At 46.6% G+C, this 20,840-nt stretch overlaps 1 protein-coding gene across 1 annotated transcript in view; it reads left to right on the plus strand.

Moving 5' to 3' along the window:
* Positions 1–20,840, plus strand: part of KSR1 (kinase suppressor of ras 1) — a 123,992-nt gene that overhangs the window by 35,851 nt on the left and 67,301 nt on the right. Inside the window, exon 2 of the mRNA XM_077836882.1 lies at positions 18,123–18,263. The gene's annotated coding sequence lies outside the window, so the exon portion shown is untranslated. The remainder of the gene's footprint in view (positions 1–18,122; positions 18,264–20,840) is intronic.

The following is a 20,840-nucleotide window of genomic DNA, read 5'->3' on the forward strand; positions in this document are numbered from 1 at the left end:
GCTAACTAGAGTGGGCAGGATTTGCCAAAGCCTCTTGGTGGGGCACAAAGACAATACAGTTCAGAGGGCCAGACTCAGATTTTGATTATGCTGTGTTTTATACCACTGTAATCTCACTGGTTGCTGTGGATTTTCACAGGGCTAACTGATATCTGGCCTGGTAAGTCTAAAATTTGGAAATCCCAGAGCTTGTTTTTTGGTGTGTGTGTGTGTGTTTTTTTTTTTTTTTGTATGTGATACATACAGACACATTAAGAAAAGGAGTACTAGTAGCACCTTAGAGACTAACCAGTTTATTTGAGCATAAGCTTTCACCCAAACCACACCACACGATCCATCGTCTACAGCCAAGCTCTACGATACAACTGCATTTGCTCCAACTCCTCAGACAGAGACAAACACCTACAAGATATCTATCAAGCATTCTTACAACTACAGTACCCACCTGCTGAAGTGAAGAAACAAATTGACAGAGCCAGAAGAGTACCCAGAAGTCACCTACTACAGGACAGGCCCAACAAAGATAATAACAGAACGCCACTAGCCGTCACCTTCAGCTCCCAACTAAAACCTCTCCAACACATCATCAAAGATCTACAACCTATCCTGAAGGACGACCCATTACTCTCTCAAATCTTGGGAGACAGCCCAGCCCTTGCCTACAGACAGCCCCCCAACCTGAATCAAATACTTACCAGCAACCACACACCACACAACAGAACCACTAACCCAGGAACCTATCCTTGCAACAAAGCCCATTGCCAACTGTGCCCACATATCTGTTCAGGGGACACCATCACAGGGCCTAATCACATCAGCCACACTATCAGAGGCTCGTTCACCTCCACAGCTACCAATGTGATATATGCCATCATGTGCCAGCAATGCCCCTCTGCCATGTACATGGGTCAAACTGGACAGTCTCTACGTAAAAGAATAAATGGACACAAATCAGATGTCAAGAATTATAACATTCATAAACCAGTCGGAAAACACTTCAATCTTTCTGGTCACTCGATTTCAGACCTAAAGGTCACAATATTACAACAAAAAGACTTCAAAAACAGACTCCAACAAGAGACTGCTGAATTGGAATTAATTTGCAAACTGGATACAATTAACTTAGGCTTGAATAGAGACTGGGAGTGGATGTCTCATTACACAAAGTAAAACTATTCCTCCCTTCTCTTCCCCCCCCTCCGCTCTCCTGCTGGTAATAGCTCATCTTAAGTGATCACTCTCCTTACAGTGTGTATAACACCCATTTTTCATGTTCTGTGTGTATATAAATCTCCTCACTGTATTTTCCACTGAATGCATCTGATGAAGTGAGCTGTAGCTCACAAAAGCTTATGCTCAAATAAACTGGTTAGTCTCTAAGGTGCCACTAGTCCTCCTTTTTCTTTTTGCGAATACAGACTAACATAGTTGCTACTCTGATATAGACACATTGCGTGTTGCTCAAACCCTCGCGGGGTCGAAGAGCTCAGGGCTCCAGCCCGAGCCTCAATATCTGCAATGATTTTTATAGCCCCGTGAGCTCGAGTCAGCTGACACAGGCCAGCCCCGGGTGTTTTATTGCAGTGTAAATATACCCTATATTACAACAGGTGGACAAAACACACAGCGAGGGGAAAGAGGCATGCTAGGTGGTTTAGAGGCATTTGGCCATGAACCTACCTGCTTATGATCTCTAGGTGAAAGTGTTGCCTGTATTGGAAGAGGGCAAGATTTGCTAAATGATCTCTTTGGGGATGGGGGGAAACAGACAGTGAGAGCAGCTTTTTCATGTAGTGTCTGTTGGTGGAGAAATGTGGCCCTACCAGCTTGCCAAAACCACTCCATTCTTTGTAGAGAGCAGAGTAATTTGGAGAGTATTTTATGGACTGAGGCTTCACGGCAAAGATTTCCCGTGACAGGAGGGGGTGTATGTCTGGAGGGGTCTCTTGAGTGTGGGATCTGGAATCGGCCTGTGTTTCCGTTCCTGTGGAGGAAACCTTACTTTTTCCATGTAAACCTTTTTTTTTTTTTTTTTTTTTTTTCTCTTGAAGTCTGCTTCATTAGTAGCTGGGGGGCGGAGACCTTCTTCAAATGCCCCAGGCATTGAGGCAACTGAGCACAGATTTTTGTTCCCTTCTGTTTGAAGCTCTGGCAGTAAGGCCCAGTGCTTTAGAGAACTGGCTGCTAATCAGCCTCACTCCACAGCCAGGGCCTGGGGGAAGGCAAGGGACAGTAGTAACATGAGGGCAAAAAGAAAGCTGAATGCCACAGTGACGAAGGCTGCAGGATAAAAGAGAGCAAAGAAAAAGAAATTTAAAATGAATTCAGAATTAAAAAAAAATTGGTGGGACTCGGGGCACCTTAAGGGTGCTTAGCACTCTCAAGTCCCACTAAAGACGGGGGCCCAGATCCTGTAAGGTATTTAAGTATCTAACTCCCAGGGGGGTGAGGTGCTTAAATACTTCGGAGGATCTGGGCTGGGGTGCTCAACACCTTTCAGGATCAGCCCCACAGGCCCTGAGTCCCTGCAGCTTCCATGTACTACGATCAGAGCTGTGGGTGCTCAGCGCCTTGCAGGATGAGGTTTGAACTAGGGAGGAGCAAGAAAGTGGTGAGAGCCTAGAATTATTCATTCCCTTCCTGACCTTGCTGGAGGAAATGTCAAGCTTTGTTAGCTGTAAATTCCGGTCCTTTATTTGCACTGGAAGTTGAAGCTTGCACAGAATTTTTTTTCTTTAATCTCCCCTACTGTGCAATCCAAGTCCACCTGAGAGTTATATTGTGTGTGTGTGTGTGTGTGTGTGTGAGCCATCATAGACGTGATAAAATGTCTTCGAAGATAACCCTCTCAAGGTCTGGAATTTAAAAAGGGAGGCTGGGAGAGAGGTGTTTCTTGGGCATTTCTTCTCCAAATTATGAACCATTTATGATCCTCATCCCCATCGCTCCATTGCTTTCTGGCTGCAGTGATTGTAATGCTGAGGGCTTTTTGTTTTCTTTCTGGGAGGAGAGAGGCAATTGAACAGTGAAGGGAATGAAATTACAGTCCTACAGAGGCATGCGATTAACATGATCTCTGGGCCACATTCACCCCCTGGTGTGACTCCATAGGCTTGTGCCAAGGAGTTACTCTGATGATGATCTATTTTAAATTGCTCTAGCCTCTGAGTACCTTACAGTCTTAGGGCTTATCTATACAAACAGTTCAGGGCAAGCTGGGGCGTAAATCTGTCACGCTCACATGCCGCTTGCTAATGGCCTGCGTGGCAGCAGGGTCTACATGCTAAAAGCTCCCTAGTGCGCACTGACTGACTCCCATTTCAAAGCGGGGTAGATCCGCGCGCACTGCGGCACTTGCAGTGTGTAGCAGCAGCAGGGTCCACACAGACAGTTAGAGTGTGGTGGGCCAAGGCAAGGTAGACTTACACCCCAGCTTACCACGGTCAGTGTTTGGCTAGACAAGCCCATTTGACAGATGGGGAACTAAGGCACAGAGGGTATCTCTACACTCAAGTTCCCTCTAAGCTGCATGGTGGGGAGAGAGGCGATGCTCTCCCCCAGAGCACAGAGGGCTAGGGGGAGTGTGTTTGTTTTGTTTTCACCCTGAGACCCCTCCCCCATCCCAGGCCTGCGTCCCAGTCCAGAGCCCGCAACCCCAGCCCTGAGCCCCCCTCCTGCACCCCAAACCACTCAGCCCCACCCCCACCACATAACCTCCATATTGGTGCACATAACAAAAAATTCATTCCACACGTGGATGGGACCTTGCTCTACACAGCTTGAGGTGGTGAGCCTCCCGGCCTGGGTTGACCGCTCAGGTTGTAATAGCTGCGCAGGGCCCAAGCTCCAGCCTCTGCCACGACGTCCGAGCACCATCGGCAGAGCGACTGGAGCTCTAGCGTGAGTCCGGCTAGCCCAAGCCCGTCGACCCGGCTGGGGGACTCGCTGCCCAGGGCAGCATAGATGTACCCAAGGCCCAGATCCTCCAGGGCATTTGGGCACCTAATTCCCATTGAGTTAGGTGCCTAAATACCTCAGGGTGTAAGTGGCTTGCCCTAGGTCATGCAGGAAATCTGTGGCAGAGCAGGGTTTCCCAAGCCTGAGACTAGCGACCTAATCGCTGAACTGCCCTTCTTCTCTAAATGATTACATGGTGGTAGCTCTGAAAAGTCTCCAGTCGGGGATCAGAGCCCTGTGTACTAGGCACTGTGAGTGCATAGGGACCATTGATGTAAGGCAAAGTTCACCTCTGTTCAGGAGGGTCTCCACCATGCTTTCTACCCCTCGCTACAAAGCAGTTCCTGCCCCTGCCCCTTTTCCATGGGCCAGGAGGTCCCCAGAGTTAGTGGAACTGATGCAATTCAGCTGCATGTGGGTCTGGGCAGGATTTGAAACGGGCCGGGCAGGGTGGATAAGAGAGAGAGGAATAAGTTGTAAGGCTAGGTGGGTCCTTTATGATGAAGCTGCAGCCCAGGCTTCCCCGTGATCCAGGCAGCAGGGGACGTATTCCCCACTGTTTCATATGGGAAACCCTACTGAGGTGAGCTAGAGAAAGGAGATGGGACACTTGGGGGAAAGTCTGAGAGTGAGCTGAAGATCGGATGCAGCAGTGGCAGAAATGTGCCCGAGAAACGTGAGGTGCTGCAAGTTCAGCCCCTACCCTCGTGGGGCTCTCCGAGCAGTTCTCCCGTGGCTGCGTGTCCCTCGGGCGACGAGGGAAGAGGGGAGAGTTTCATTTTTTGCTGTGTGCCCAGGCAGAAGCCTTGGCTATTTAAGGCGAGGACACCGCCTGCTGCTGGGAGCATAGACGCCGGTGTTTCCATATGCTGAGAGACGGGTGAAGAGCATAGTGTTTTCCATTCGAGAAAGCGGCTTGATTTTCCCCCTTCCCCCTCACCTAGCTGGGTAGAGCTCTGTGCAGCAATTGCAGCTCTGAGTCTCCGAGGCTGGGAGCTTGAAAGGGGTAGGGAGGAACAGCGGATGGCCTCCAAGTGACCCAGAAATGACGCTATATGAATCATGTGACAGGGCAGAAATAACCGGCCACAGTAAGGCTTGGGTGACGGTTCTTGTTCGGGTGTCAGCTGGCGGCATGACTGAAGTTTCAAAGGAAAACCCAACTGTCTGCCCCTCTTCTTGTAACTAGCTGCAGTGTGAATTAGCTAAAGCAGCTGTGTGAATTTATTTTTTTCTCCAGAGGGGCTCCCCCCACCCATGTGCATTACAGGGCACTACTGGGCACTTGCTCTGGTGTGTTCTCACAATTCTCTTAGCAACGCATTGAGAAACTGTTTCCTCTTTCATGAGCAAAACTGAAAGTCCCTCAGGCGCCTGTTGGATTTCTTTGTGCCGTTGCTGTGTACAAGGTTGGGATTAGAAAACCCCCAGGCCAGATTCTCAGCTGGTGTAAACTGATTGATTTAGTTCTATGGTGCTAACGCCAGTTCATACCAGCTGGGAATCCAGCCTTGCCTCCAGGTTCACCGAGTTAATATCGGTGGAGATGGTGGGCCCCATGAAAGAAACATAAATAATTTTGGAGGAGCTGGGCTTCTGAGCACCAATGTGAAATCCTTGTCCTACCGATGTTAACGGGAGCTTTTTCCATTCACTTCAGCGGAGCCAGGATTTCTCCTGCCACCAGCAGCAACAAGACCTACAACCAAACATGACGTGCCTGCTGTTAGCAACTGGCTTTACAGCCGCATAACTAAAAGGCTGCTTTCAGTTCAGCTTTTCAGTCAGGTCTCTCATTCCCAGGTCCATGATGCAGTAGAGGCCTGAGTGCCTTGGCTTTTTAGGGTTTGTCTACACTGCCATCCCAGGGTGTGATTACAGCTTCTGTAGACTTACCCAAGCTAGCTAGCTTAAAGCTAGTTCATGTACCGGAGCAGTGAAGCCAGGCAACGTACACGTCCGTGCATGTTGTACGTGCCCACCTGGAACCCTGGGTAATTACTCATGTTGCTAGCCCATACTGCTGTGGCATCATTGCATTAGTACTAAAACTAGCTAGGGTATGTCTACACAGCCTGCAGTCACACCCCATGATTGCAGTGTAGACATACCCTTAGAAGCATTGTAGTGTAGTTACTGGTAGCAGTGACTTCTATCTAGTGATTAGAGTGGGGGACTGGAAGTCCGGACTCACCTGTCCCATTACTAATATTACTATTGGACTATGCAATCTTTGGCAAGTCACTTAACCTCTCTTCATCTCAGTATCCTCCTCTATAGAACAAGTATAATAATCTCTGCCCCACAGGGATCTTATGGGGTTTATTACTTAATGTTTATAAGATGCTTCGCAGTTCTCTGATGCAAGATACATGTTACAGTGACGAGATTCTCCAGGCCAAGCATTTTCCAGGAGTTTATGGCTGGGGTTTTGCATAGCTTGAAGTCACTTGGCCTTCATCCTGGTGCCCTTGACAGCACTTGAGACAAGCACAGAAATGTTTTTTCCTATTGCTTACACAGCGTATACAGCAAGGGCCTGATTCTGAGGTGCACGAGCACTTACAACTGCAGCTGAAGCCGATGGGGAAAGGCAGGTGCTCAGAACCAGACTCTGAAGGCAGCCTTGTGCCCAGGTGGTTGAGACTCATTCCAAGGAATAAACTTGCAAGGAATGAATGGGAGCACGGTAGCCTTGTCATTCTGACAAGGGCTCGTGTGTAGATTCATATATTTTTTTTTTTTTTTGTATTGCAGTTGCACTGTAAGGTCTCAAGATCAGGGCCTCATTGAGCTAAGCACTCCACAGGCGGTTCTTGTCCTTAAGATCAAGCCAAACAAAGGCACAAAGAGGGGAAGTGACTTGTCCAACTTCAGTAGGAGAGTCAGGACAAGAACCCAGGTCTTATGGGTCCCAGTCTGGAGCCCTGTCCATTGGACCCCAAGCTGTCCCTCATCAGGGTTCGTTTGTGTGTGACTGTATTCCACAGGATACACACGCACGCATACACACAGCAGTTTCTCAGCCCTTGATAAACCAATCAATCCACTGCCAGCCCATTTTTATAATTAATCTTTTGATTTTATCCTTGCTCCTGTGTCTCTGAGGAAGGCAGAAGCTGAAATACCATCCTATAGTGGATTCAGTTCTGAAGGCAAAAGAAAACCATATGTGTTCGAGAGTCCAAAACCAACCACATCCTGTGGGATTCAGATCATTTCTTGAAACATGCCTGCCTGTTTTACGTCTCCTCTTCTTTTTCTTTCTTTTTCCCCTTTATGTTTGGTAAGTCTCTCTGCCCACATGTGGCCACCGCACTAGACTCGTGCCATGCCTTTTGAACTTCAGGTTAGTTTTGTTCCTTAAATGTTAAAATAATCAAGTAGAAAGAGCTCCTGTAGGTGCAGTATTTACTGAGACAGCCGAAAGCTTTCGGTAGAGGTGTCGACGGGAGCTGGGGGGTAACAAGTGGAGCTCCGTGCCAAGGGAGAATGTCACCCAGTGAATGAGTTTTGAACAATTCTCACAGGCAAATGAGAATATACCTAACCCAAAATGGTACAATTTCCTTCCCTCCCCCACACTGCGGACTCAATCATACCAATATGAAGGGGCTTATACTGGTTTAGCTAGTCCTGTAATAGGAAATAAGCAATTTTTCCTGTAGGGAAGGGGAATAACCTATGCTGGTAGGGCTTGTACCAGTATCGCTGGATCAGTAAAGATCAGTAAAGATCAGTGTGGTTCTCCGTGCAAAACCTATGTTGACCACACCTTGGAGTACCTGAGAATTCAGGTCTCAGTAACACTCAGACAAATGACTTCAGGTTCCTTAGGTTTGTGATTGCTGCATACGTATTCTGGGTTCCAGGGCCGGGTTCTGCCCTGAGTCACACCTGAGCAGCCTGCCTGGCTTTGCAGGGGCAGCCCATCCTTGGTCCCTAGTAACTTTTTTGTGTTTTGAATACAGGGGGGAAATTGTAAAGGCAGCTGGAAACTTGAAAAAGTAAATGGTGGCTCTTCTCCCTCTTCCCTTGCACTGTGACCCCCTTTTGACAGCAAAAGTTACTACGCGACCCCAGGCAGGGAGGCCAAAGCCCGAGCCCCTCTGCCCTTTGTGTGTGTGCGCGCAGGGGGTGGGGGCAAAGCCCTAGCCCCATTGCGCCAGGTTTCAGCCCCAACGGGGGGTCTGTAACCTGAGCCCTGAAGCCCTCTGGTTTTGGTCCCAGGTAGTGGGGCTCAGGCTTCAGCCCTGGGCCCCAGCAAGTGTAAGCCAGCCCTGGGTGATCTCATTAAAATGGGGTCACAACCCACTTTGGGTTCCCAATCTGAGAACTGCTGCGTCAGTCACTTCAAGTAAGTGACACTGAAAGAGCTGCTGAAAGCTGGGGAGAACAGAGTTCAAAAGCTGCAAGAGCTGCTGATCTGTGGGTGAGTGTGTGGAAGGTGCTACAAAGTTGAGACACACATTTTAGCTACCCTGACAAACAAGGGGAGGGCTTGGGATTATTCATCGATTTTTTAGAAGATAAATCGACTCGCCCAGCGTCTCACAGTGGGTTGTTGTCATGGGTTTGATTCTCAGTTCTGCCTTTTGATTCCCGGCCCCTTGGCTCCAACCTCTAGAGACACAGTCTCTAGGATAGGCTAGATGGACCATTGACCTCATCACATGGGATTCAGATCATTCCTTGAAACATGGCCTGCCTATTGGATGTCTTGACCGTGCTCCTCATTCTGAACGCCGCCTCCATCCAGGCCTTATGTGGGCTGCTTCTTTACTCTCTTTTGCGTGAATGGGATTGAAACCCAACAACACACTGACTGTAAAGGGATCCTGGCCTTCCTTAGTTGTGGCATTGGCTGGAAGACTTTGTTTGAGGAACCCCTGAAGTATGTATTTCATTCCCACCTCATTCAGCAGAGTCACTCTGAATATTCATTGCTGTAATTGGAGGCCAGGTTCTCCTCTCTGGTTTAGAAGGTAGGAATATAGAACTTGCCATACTGGCTCATACCATTGGTTCAGCAAGTCTGGTATCCTGCTTCCAAGAATGCCTATTATCTCTTGCTCCAGAAGACTCAACCTTCAGGAGTTCTGTACCTTGCCTTTTGTACTCTGTACCTGGTGGGAGGTGCATCATGGAATTTCTTCCCGGTCAGCTTCTGCCTGAAGCAAGCTATGTGACTGCCCTTTTCTAAGCCATGCATAACTGTGAATATATTAGGTCGTAAAATAATTCAGCCCTTTAAAACCTCTAGCTAAGATACTTGACTTGATGACCGGCTGGGTCATTGAATTGCACGGACAGACAAAGACTGCAGGCTGCACGAAGAAGTATTTGCACACGCCCATATTTATTTTTATCCCAAGTGAAGTCTTTTATGGAATTTAGCAGCATCTTCTAGGGAAGGGAAACTTTGTTTTAAGCATTTGTTTGACTACTTGGCTGAGTGAAATGAGGCCCTCCACTGAACTTGATGACATTTCTTTGACTGGCTTTGAACACCCCATCAATCAATTCCAAAATTTCGGGGAATGTTCTAGGCATCAATAGCCCCCTACCGCCCCCCCCCCCAAAAAAAAAAAAGAAAAAAAAAGATTTTGGTGAAAACTAGGAGGAGGAAAAGGGGAAGGGGCAGGGGGCAAACCCATCAACTTCAACAAGGTCTATAATTATCTACAGATCACAGAACTGTCTAGAACAGATTCTGCATCCGATGAAGTGAGCTGTAGCTCACGAAAGCTTATGCTCAAATAAATTGGTTAGTCTCTAAGGTGCCAGAAGTCCTCCTTTTCTTTTTGCGGATACAGACTAACACAGCTGCTACTCTGAAACTTGCTAGCATAGAGAGGGTAAACTTTTATAAGCCATGACTTTCCCCTGCTTGAAACCAGGATAAAGCCACTGGTGCAAATAGGGGTTTATTCTTGTTGGTATCCAGGGTTTCAACCCATGCAGCAATCAAGGGAGGCCCAGACCAATCATGAGTGTGGCCTACTAAATAGGACACTGGACTCTAGACCAGGAGAGCTGGATTCTATTCCCAGTTCTGCCATGGAAATGCTGGGTGATCCTGCAGGTCATTGGCTTCCGGTTTCCCCATCTGTAAATTGGTAAGAATACTTCTCCTCTTAGCTGGCATTTTGAGATATATGGAGGAAAAGCACTATATGAGAGAAAGCTAGGGGCAGGTAACAATATGGATTGATTGTACTCAATTTGGGTTGGTATCAAAAGAACAACGAAGGCTCAGTAACTTGCCAGAGTTAGAGACTGACTTAATATTGTTTGTCTTTAAAAACTTTTGGAATAAGATGTCATGGTCCTAATATGAATAAAGCATATTTGAGTCAAACTCTGTGGAAGAGACACTTGGTCTCATATGTCTGAGATCCTTTGGTTAGGGGGCATAACGCTGTGATTCTTTTGTTACATTCTGTTTTAATTTCTCAGAGAATGAAGCTTCTGATCAGTCATAGCCCCGTGGTTTGAAGAATTCAGTGCCACAATTTGAAGACTGAATTCTTCCAAGCAGTATTTGCAAGCTCCAGGTTTGAAAGGCTCTTTTGAATATTGCACTGTGGTGTCAGTACATTAATTTCACGGATGCGGTCTTTGTGAGTCCGATGAGAGAGCTCATATGTTTTTGGTTTGTGTGTGTGTTGAAGCTCCCAATTGTTTTGATGTTGTTAGAGGCAAGCTTGTGTCTCTAGAGGTTGAACTAGTTTATTTTGTGTATATATAAATTCAAGCCTGGCAATTTCCCCTAAACACACCAGGCCCAATTTTCCTTTATGCTAAGGCCTCTTTAAAACTCCTTTATACAGTAAAGGGGATGTCACTTATGTTTGCACATGCTCTTAGGTCCCTGTACACTGCCAGAGCAGTACAAAACAGTGCCTTTTATTTTCCCTTTAAATAAGAATCTGGCACAATGGGGTCAGGCAAACGGAATGGAGGAAAAGAGAGATGGAGTCTGAGGGCTTGTCTACACTGGCACTTTATGGTGTTCCAACTTTCTCGCTCAGGGGTGTGAAAAAACACCTCTGAGTGCAGCAAGTTTCAGCGCTGTAAAGTGCCCATATAGACAGTGCACCAGCGCTGGGAGCTACGCTCCTGGTGCAGGTGAGGTTTTTTTTTGTTTTGTAAGAACGCTGGGAGAGCTCTCTGCTGTGACGATACAAGCCACGGCAGCGCTTTAACATTGCCAGTATAGACCAGCCCTAAGTGGAGCAGTCATTCTATGCTGCAGGTTATTCCTCGTCCCCCCACACACCTTCCTCACCCCCTTCCCCCATTTTGTTTCTTTCCCACCCCCGTTCGGTTGTTGCAGTCTACAGGTTACCAGTTAGTAGGTTTTGCTGTTATGTTGTAAAGGATTAATTCGTTGGCACACAGGCAGTGAAAAGGTTACTACTGGTTTTATTTCTAATTTTGTGGTTGGAGACCGGCACTGTATTTGTGGATTTTTATTTGCGTCACTGAACCCAAAAGTTTTTATGTTCTCAGAAATTGATTTTGTAACTGCTCAGCCATGAAAGCCAAACCATGCAGTTTAATGAGAACTGAGTGGGGAAATAACAAAATGAGATTCATTGTGAGGGGGGGAAAATGCGGGAAGCAGACATCTGCATAATATTTATGGGAGGGAAAAACTATCTCAGATGCAAAGGAGATGTTCCAGGCAAACGATGCTCAGTGATCGATCGAAGGCCCCCATCCCCATAATGTTGGAGTGCGTCTCAATCTGAAATGTAATTCTCCTCACAATACCATGGTTTAGGTTGGTGATTTTGCTCGTAGCTTGCCCTAACCATCTCACGGAACATTCCTGCAGTGAAATGCACTAGTACCAGGTGGGACCTTGTGCTGTGGGAACTAGTATAGGTATCAAATATTTCTTATCTCCTCAGAGATGAGACCCTATCGGGTGAGGCACTGTACAGATGCGATCAGAGACTAAATGGACAAGCCAGACAAAGGATAGGGAAAACAGATGATGTAACTTGCCCAGAGTAGAATCCAGGTCTCTTGATTCCCAGTCCAGTACCCTATCTCCTAGACCATGCCGTGCTCACAAAAGGTACCCCAGTTACATTGATATTGAAGAGGAGGGTTTTTAAAATTTACAGCCTGAGTTTTGGAGAGGCTGAGTCCCATTGACTTCAGTAGGAATTGTGAGTGCCTTAAAACCCAATGCTGTGCTCCCATTGATGTCTGTGGGAATTCTTTCGTACACTTCGATAAGAGCAGACTTGCGCCCTAAACTTGTATGGACGGGTTTTCATAAAAGGAAGCATGAAATGTGCCCAGAGCAGAATGAATGTGACATCCCAAGATCACCTGATGAAATCTACACACTAGCAAGAATAAGAACAAGGCTACATATTTTCACAATTTTATGGGAAAATACATCAGGCATGCTTAATTGGTTATTTGGCATGTGTCCTGCTATCTGTCTGAGGAGCTGGACTGCTGATTCTGCTCTCAGCTCTCACTACTAGCCAGGCCAGTTTCAAACCTACTGTGCAAACAGAATTTCTTCCCTCTGCAGGTGCTCCGCTACCTGGAGGTATGCCAAAGAATGGGGAAGAGATGAGCTGACCTGGGGGGAAAGGACAAGATGAACCACACCCCGGTGCTGACTTGCTGTGAATTTACCCTGCAGCGCTTTTCAGAAATGCAAGTTGTCTGGCTTTGGATGATACTAGTTGATGAAACCTGTATATCCATAGCAAGCACCCACAGCCAGCGTTTGTTAATTAGGAGTGGCCCATGTGGAAGTATGGCTTGTATTATTGTAGCTGTTTTCCTGTGCCGTCTGTTGAGATGCATCTTGCAATAAGGCCATTTCCTCGAATCTGACTAGATGTTGTGTTATCTAGTAGTAGAAATGGGAGCTCTGGCTGAGGCAGAACCCACAATAGAGACCTATCCAATGCAATGGTTAAAAATCGATTTTAAGGGTTAAAACTCCACTTGGGAGTGGAAACTCCACTGCAATCTAAATTCTGGAGGGATTGCTTTCAGTCCAGAATATGATATCCCAGCTACTCCATGTAATAACATACAAAAATGTGATGCTCAGGTCTGGTCTCTCCCATGTGTGTGCCCTTTATAAATCTTCAAAAGTACCTTTTGAAGATTTATAAAGCAGAAGAAATACAATCCAGTGAAGAGACAGTCAGACAAACTGCAGCATATCATGATGGCATAAGGGAAAAATATTCCAACAAGTAACCTATTAAGAATTGAAACTGAGAAGCAAATATTTGTAAAATGAGCTTTCTACAGCTCATTTCTGTCCTCTCTGACTGTGACTCAGGAATAAATAGGAGAGCTCCCTTTCTATAGAATCTCTTGGTCTGAGGGGTGTGTGGGAGAGTGCCTATAGTCATCCCTTAAATTAGTCAGCCTGTTGCACTGGGTCACCGCTTCATGACGGTCTCTTCACTGCATTGAGCCAAGGCTGAAGTAAGGAACAGAGCCATGTGCATGAGTGGCCTGGAGAACTTTCCGTTTGTATGTGGTGACTGACTTGGCTCCTTGCCCTTGACTCAGCATGGCCATTCTTTGGTATTAATTTTCTAATTTCTAACTTCTAATTTTCTAAGTCTTTGGACTTCAGAAGTCTCCTGTGGTTTGGTTTGACAAACTGCTGGCTCTCTCTGACAGCTGCATGTGGGCAGCTTGTGGCTGGAAGACTGACCGGTAAGGCAGGGCTTTCAAGGTCCAGTGGAACAGCATTCATGAATCCTGTATTGCTTTGGTGTATTGCAGTTCCAGGGATTGTCACTCTTTGCATGAAAAGCAATCACTTTAAGACAGAATGATCTGGCTTTCTGGGTGGGGTGGGCGTTCAAGGGGCAAGGACTAAGAGGAAAAATGCCCAATACTGAAGAAGGGTCCAAACCACAGGGCTACAGCAGATCTCCTCTGCTGTCACCATGCTGGCCGATGGGCTGGAATGTCTGATGTTGCTTCTGTGCACACCTGAATAGGGAGCTGGCATCAGTGGATCTGTGCAGTCATGGATCCTGTAACCTGCCCTTTCACCCTGTGTGCCGTCCTGGCTCACCTTAGCACTGACACGTTCTGCAAAGCACTCTGAATACAGAGGTCTGCCCCACCCTATAAGACCAGTTTACCCATGGCACTTCTGTAAAAGTGCAGAGGACAGGCTGTTGTGGGAAGGGAATGCACCAACGTGCTGCCCGCCTACCCCAAACAAACCTTTGTTGGCCTGACTATTGGAACGTTACACTGGATATTTGAAGTGTTCAGATGTTTCTGCAAAGATCTAGAAACTGTAATAACATTTAATAAAAACAGCCACCACCCCAACACCTTTTAGCTGAGTCCTGTTTCTCTGTTTCAGTCTAAAGCTATGAAAAACCACCATGCCTGAACTACACAGAATTCATCTCCCTTTTAAAAACCAGGGGCAGGGGAATTCTGGCTTTACTGATGTGAATGGTAAAACGGCCAGTGACTTCAGTACGGCCAAGGTTTCGTCCCATAACGGGATTAGTTGATGCTTGGTCACGTGTGGCTTGCGCTTCTTGCCATGAGCGTGCCCATTTAAACATTTTGCCAGTGCTTTCCTCGCTAAATAGTGGGTGTCTCTCTGTCCCAGAAATACATAACTGCTGGGTCATTTGTATCAGGACCATTGTTGTTTAGATGTGTTAGGGTAGAGAGTACAAGTCGGGGGCTCCATTGTGCAGCCACTGTACAAACGCCCAGTAAGACAGGCCTTTGCCAACACGAAGCTTGGAATCAAATGACCTGATCCTGGAAAGAGACCTATGCAAGCAGACCCCTGTGTCCACATGGCGCCCCACTGACTTACACACAGCATCATGTGAACACGGGTCCACTCCATGTTCTTTTTGCAGGATCAGGGCAAGACCGGAATTATCATCCCAGTCTTACAGAATGGGGGTTGAGGCAGAGAGCAGGACTTCAAAAGCCACTTTCAGTGGGTCTAGCGTTCCAAAGTTGCATTCAGAGGTCACAACCTTCCTTGCAAAGGTTCTGAGTGCTCCGTTTGCTCCAGTTGGAGTTCTGGGTCCTCGTCGGCCCTTCTGAAAATCAGGCCCCATGTGCTGGACGTCATCTGGCAAAATTGCGGTTGCATTTGGTTTTATTTTTTAGGATACTGCAGCTCCCTCTGCACAACATGCTATCCGGGGAGTAACGTATCTGAGACTGCTATCTCTGGGGTCACCGTATGCAGTATCACTCTCGGTTGCATGAAACTGCAACCAGAAATTTAAAAAACAAACCAAAAAACCCCTTAAATTTCACAGGGCTGCTACTTTCTGACTTGAGGTAGGGGTGTGTGTGTGTGGGCAGTGAAACCCCGCATTTACACCAGATAACTGTGCGTAGTCAGATTACTGGTAAAATAAACCAGCAGCTAGTTTACAGGAAAGGATAATCCAGGAATGCAGGTCTGCTGTGCGTTCCCAATGGCTGCTTGCTATTTTAAGACTGCTTTATTCTTTAGATGGCTCTGTTACTAGAATGCTGCCAGCTTAGATGAAACCTATCCTGTATTGTTTCAGATGATGCTTGTGCTAGGAGCGGTACACATACAATTAAAAAAAAAAAAAAATAAAAAAACTCCTTGTCCTAAAGAGTTTATAGTCTAAATAGAGGAGACAAGCCCAAACTGGTGGTTAGGAGCAAAGCAACTTGCATAAAGTCACTCAGAAGCTGACCTGGGATTAGAACCCTAACCTCTTCTCAATTTTAGTGCAGCATTCTAGCCACTGGACTGTGCTATCTCTGTCCAATCTAACGATTGCAGCCCAAGATATTGTTCTGCCTGCTAATGATTCTCCTATCTCCTGATACTTGTCTCACATTGACTCAAGTGCGCCCACCTTCTAGTGACCCACTCCACGGTTATTCGCTCGTATGATGAACGGTTCAGTTTGGAAGCTACAGCCATGCACGTCTGGATAAAGATCCCAGTACTGCGTGACTGCCACCTTTGCTTTACCATTGCGACTGTTGCTGAACTATCAAGCAGAGTTGTTTATGGCCAGGGATCGCAGCCCCATCCTGAGGATGGCTTACCGGGCTCTTCCTAGCCCGGTGTCGCATGCTTTGGCCATGTACATATGCAGAAATCCACAGTTGTCTTTCAGAGAACTGGTCCTAAAACACATGCTTTCCAGCCACCTACTGAAGAGGCAGTAATGGGCAATATAGTCGTAAATGCACTACAAGCAAGTCACATTCAAGTAGTGAGGGGTTTTTCTAGTGTGCTGCCACCCAGTGTGTGCACAGTAATCGCACATTGTGTGTTCTACTAAACCAATCCAGGGCTTTGAGCCCAGAGACCTTGTGGATCAAGCCCCCTCTATTTTATCACCTATTGATGTTCCATTTCCCCTATTCCTCTGAGAGGCAGTGTTGCCTAGTGGATAGCACACTGGCCAGGAGACCTGGGTTCTATTCCCAGCTCTGCCACCGGCCTGTGGGGTGACATGGGGTAAGTCACTGTACTTCACTGTGCCTCAGTTTTACCATCTGGAAAATGGGAATAATGATACTGAGCTTCTTTGTAAAACACTTTTTGAGTTTGGTTGATGAAAAGTGCTGTATAAGAGCTAGGTATTATTGCTTACTCACCTGTCTTTAGATCATGAGCGCCTCAGACCGCCTTCTTGAATGTGTGGAAAGTTCCTCACACAACAGGCGCTACTGTAAATGCTAGTAACTCCATCATTTGTGTCACCAAAGAGACCCCAAAATAGCATTAGGACGTCCATGTCTGCTTCAGGACAGTCAGTAGGAGGCAATATCCTTCCAAACCAGTGGACAGGTCAGAAATAATCTGCTCTGTAGAGGGCAGCAGTGTACACCAGCCTTTCAGTGAAGATCAAGCATAGTGTCTGTTTGCCATTTAGTATTTGATACCCCCTCTCTCTGGGGATGGATTAGATCAGTGGTTTTCAACCTTTTCATTTGCGGACCCCTACAAAATTTCAAATGGCAGTGCAGACTCCTTTGGAAATCCTAAACCTAGGCCACCAGGGTGGGGTCTGTGAGACCACAGGTTGAAAACCACTGGATTAGATAGATCTAATAAATCTTTCCCATTTGTAACTTCTCTGATTTTTTTGCATGCAAGTCACTGCATTACATCATGCAGACATGTAGACAGAAAATATTTCCAGTGGAAACTTGAGAAGAGACATTAAAGAGGACAAGAAATGCATGTTTGTTTTTCCTTTTAATTATAAATCTGATCTTCCCTCGAATGCTAAAATTCTTGTGTTTTACTGTAGACATGTTTTGGTTAATAAAATTCAGATAGACTAAATTGCTTTGAGGTGTGTTTGTTTAGAAGTCTTTGAAGCTTATGTCTGCCCTCTGGGGATGTGTGACATAGAAACAATGAGAAATCTCTTTTGAGGTTTATTTTATGTTAGGAAATACATAAGGCACAAATATTAATATTCCTTTTGTGTTCTTTCAACTCTTGTAGCAAAATTGAGATTGTCAGGCACTGGAAGCGTTTGGTGTTTTGAGTCCAACATAATTTTTATTCTTTAAGTAATTGTTTGTCTTGAAGTCGAGGCCAGAGATCCCAACCAGAGCATGTCCCCATTATTCTGGGTGCTGTACAGAGTTCTAGGAAGACGCTAGGAAGTCTAAATGTGGACCACATGCTGTAAGTGGGTGTAACCACCACATGGAAAGAATGAATGAGGTAACCACAACAGGAACACCCAGTCCTCGGGAAGTGTAGACCAGCTGTGTGCACAGTTTTCAGACAGAAGGCAACGGATCACTCCTCATTATGTATGTGGTATATTTTGGGTGAAGTTAACCGCTGTCGGCAACTGTCTTTTCGTGATGGTTTAAAGAAGGGTCATGCAGGAATGGAAATCTCCTGCCCCACTCCTGTCTAGTGAAACCACAGGGGGAATCAAGTTGTCGCTGTGCTGTTCAGCGTAAAGGAATAGCGCTATTGACTCCCAGAAGTGCCTGGTTAGTTGTGTTGGTGGCTTATTTATTTGCAATCCAGTAACACCTACGAGCCCCTGTCAGACCGGGACCTATTGCTCTAGAACAAAAAAATGAGTCCCTGCCTCAAAGAGCTTTCAACTGTAACCGTTTTGCTTTCTGGATCCCAACAGGTGAAACTGGTCCGGTACATCAACAGACAGCGGCAGTGTAAGCTGAGCGTCCCCCTGAATGACCGGACAGTGGAGCTCAACAGCTACCCAAGATTCAATGACTGGTTAGACCTCGTCAATGTAAAGAAAGAAGTTGTACAGGTAAGGGACAAATCCACCAGTACAGAGCGTGTCTGCCTCTTCAGCACTGGATTTCCTGACTGCCTGCTGGTCTAATTCAGACTCCTGACGTTATTTTAAAGCAAGGGGCTTTTTGCAAATGTTGATTTACATGCACCTTTGTAAAATTATTCGTCTCAGACAACAATACTACGTTGTCTGGGTTGGAGCTGCAGAACGCGGCTTTGACGTGTGCTTGATCTGGAAAAACTATATATACGCTAGTCCGGATAATAACTGTCTCTTTAAGAAGCACGGGAACTTCTGTATCACATGTTGGCAAGCGTACCTGGTCTCTTCCTGCTTCAGATCTGAATGAGAGGAGATCAAACAGGTTTTGCAACGTGTTTTGTTTCCAGCTCCGTGGGCGGCAGCAGCAGCAGCTCCGGTAAAAGGCCTGGTGGGTCTGCGCTTCCTAAGTCCTCTCTCCCTCAACTGCTAATGGGAAGAGAAGATTCTTCTCTCCTGCCTAAAGTCCCTCTTTCCCCATCATCCCTATCCAGAGGAGCAGGGAAAATCTGCCCCCCAGCTACAAGATGGAGGTGCTTACTATGGATTGGGTACCTTAATATCTTGCTACGTTTATGGACCAGACACACCCTTCTTCCACCTACTACTCTTCTGGACCAGGGACTGCCCTTAACCTATTCACCTGGTATAGTTCAGAAACACCACCCTCCAAACAAGCCAGATGTCCACCTACACCTCACACTGCTGGCTGCAGTGGGCTGGAAACCCCTCTGTACCTGATACAGGCTGGGAAGGTGACTTCAGGTTATGATCTTGTATACTGAAAGATCATAATGTTGCAATTAATATACCCGCCAGGGCAGACTTGGGCTTGTGGGGGTCTCTCCTGTAAATGCAGAGAAGAACGGGATTCAACGGTGGAGTTTGGTTTCAGAGAAGTAGCCGTGTTAGTCTGTATCAGCAAAAAGAACGAGGAGTACTTGTGGCACCTTAGAGACTAACAAAGTTAGTTGAGCATAAGCATTTGTGGGTGGAGCTGTTTGCAGTTGGATCCTAGAACTTCCTCACTTTTGTCTGGTTGATATTTAACTGCGCTATTTCCCCTTGTTTTTGTACGGAATCTGCTCTCGGCAACGCTGCTGTACATTGGGAACTGCTTTACTGAGCTCCATGGGTTAAATACTCTGTAAATTTGCCTTCCTTTGGAGCTGTGCCATGGGGCTACGCCAATTTATACCAGCAGAGAATTTGACGCAGTGGATCTAGGGTTCTACTGATGTAAGAGAGCAGAGACTGTCCCACTAATCTAGCCTTGATTGGGACATACCAGAAGGATTCCTGTCTTAGTGGGTTCAGTGGGTAAAGTCTCTGGGTCAAACTGAAAGTGTGAGGCCTTGCACCTGCATGGCAGAGGAGAGCCAGACTCCCTGGGTCTGACTTTCAGAGGTGCTGAGCACCCACAGCTGTAGTCGAAGTCAGTAGGAGCTACAGGTGCTCAGCACATGAAAACCATGCCTGAGGTGTGTGACCCCAGAAGAGCGTGTGGATCCTTTATAATTTAATTCTCCACACTTCAGAAACCCATGGCAGCTAAAAATCAACAGCCCCCCAAAAAAAAAAAAAAAAAAAAAGCTGGCAGCGAGCCTTTTATGACCGTGAGCCTCCCATCCTAGTGTTGGCTCTATCTGTTAATGGCAAGAACATACGTGCTTATTTGTATCCACTGGATTATGGGGAAATTTATGACTGCAGGAAACTGACATCAAGTTCGTCACTTGAGGCTGGACTCTGCAAATCTTACACAGGTCAGTGAGCACTTGCTCACAGGAGTAAGTGCCATTGGCTTCATGGGGTCCGTTCCTGGGAGCGCTCAGCAACATACACACCGCCCAGCACCCAGTGAACAGCCTGATGTCGATTCCCAGTGATTGCAAATCTCATAATAATCCAATGCATATGAATAAGCAGTGAACTCTCTTCCTGGTTTTGGCTGCCCCGGGCAAATCCCGAGGTCCTAGTTCAGCTTTCACGTAATCCTTTTTCTAGCAAAAGATTTCCTTGACTCCAACAGGAATAAAGATTGAGTGAAAACGGGGGGGTTTGTTGAGCTGGTGTTTGTGGAGTTCCTCCAGATTCACATTGCTATTAAAAGTGCAGAACCTGGCCCAGTAGTACGACTTCAGGACTGGGCCTTGCTGTTTTTATGTAGAACATAGGTGGTTCATAGATAGCTCATAGATTTTTGCGGGGGGAGGGGATTACTGCCCTAGATGCAGCAGCTGCAAGGGTGCAGTCTGTTCCTGGGACTGAACTGCCAGGTTGTTCGTTGGTTTCTGCAGTAACTGCAACTTACACAGAAATTCTTTTTGCCTAAGGAACTCACTGAAAACCTCTTTACAGTGTCTGTAGAAAGGAGTGGGGAAGTACCTTCTGCACCCCATCCTGGGCATTTCAAGTCATCTGCGTGGTTGCTAGGATGGTGAGCAAAGATGTGTCTGCTCCACGCCCAGAAGAGCAAACTTTCTCACTGCTTAATGCTGTTCTTCACAGCCCCCTTGCTGTCTCCAATCCTCTTAGAAATAGACAAAC

Source organism: Eretmochelys imbricata, chromosome 17, assembly GCF_965152235.1.
Source record: "Eretmochelys imbricata isolate rEreImb1 chromosome 17, rEreImb1.hap1, whole genome shotgun sequence".
NCBI classification, from domain to species: Eukaryota; Metazoa; Chordata; order Testudines; family Cheloniidae; genus Eretmochelys; species Eretmochelys imbricata.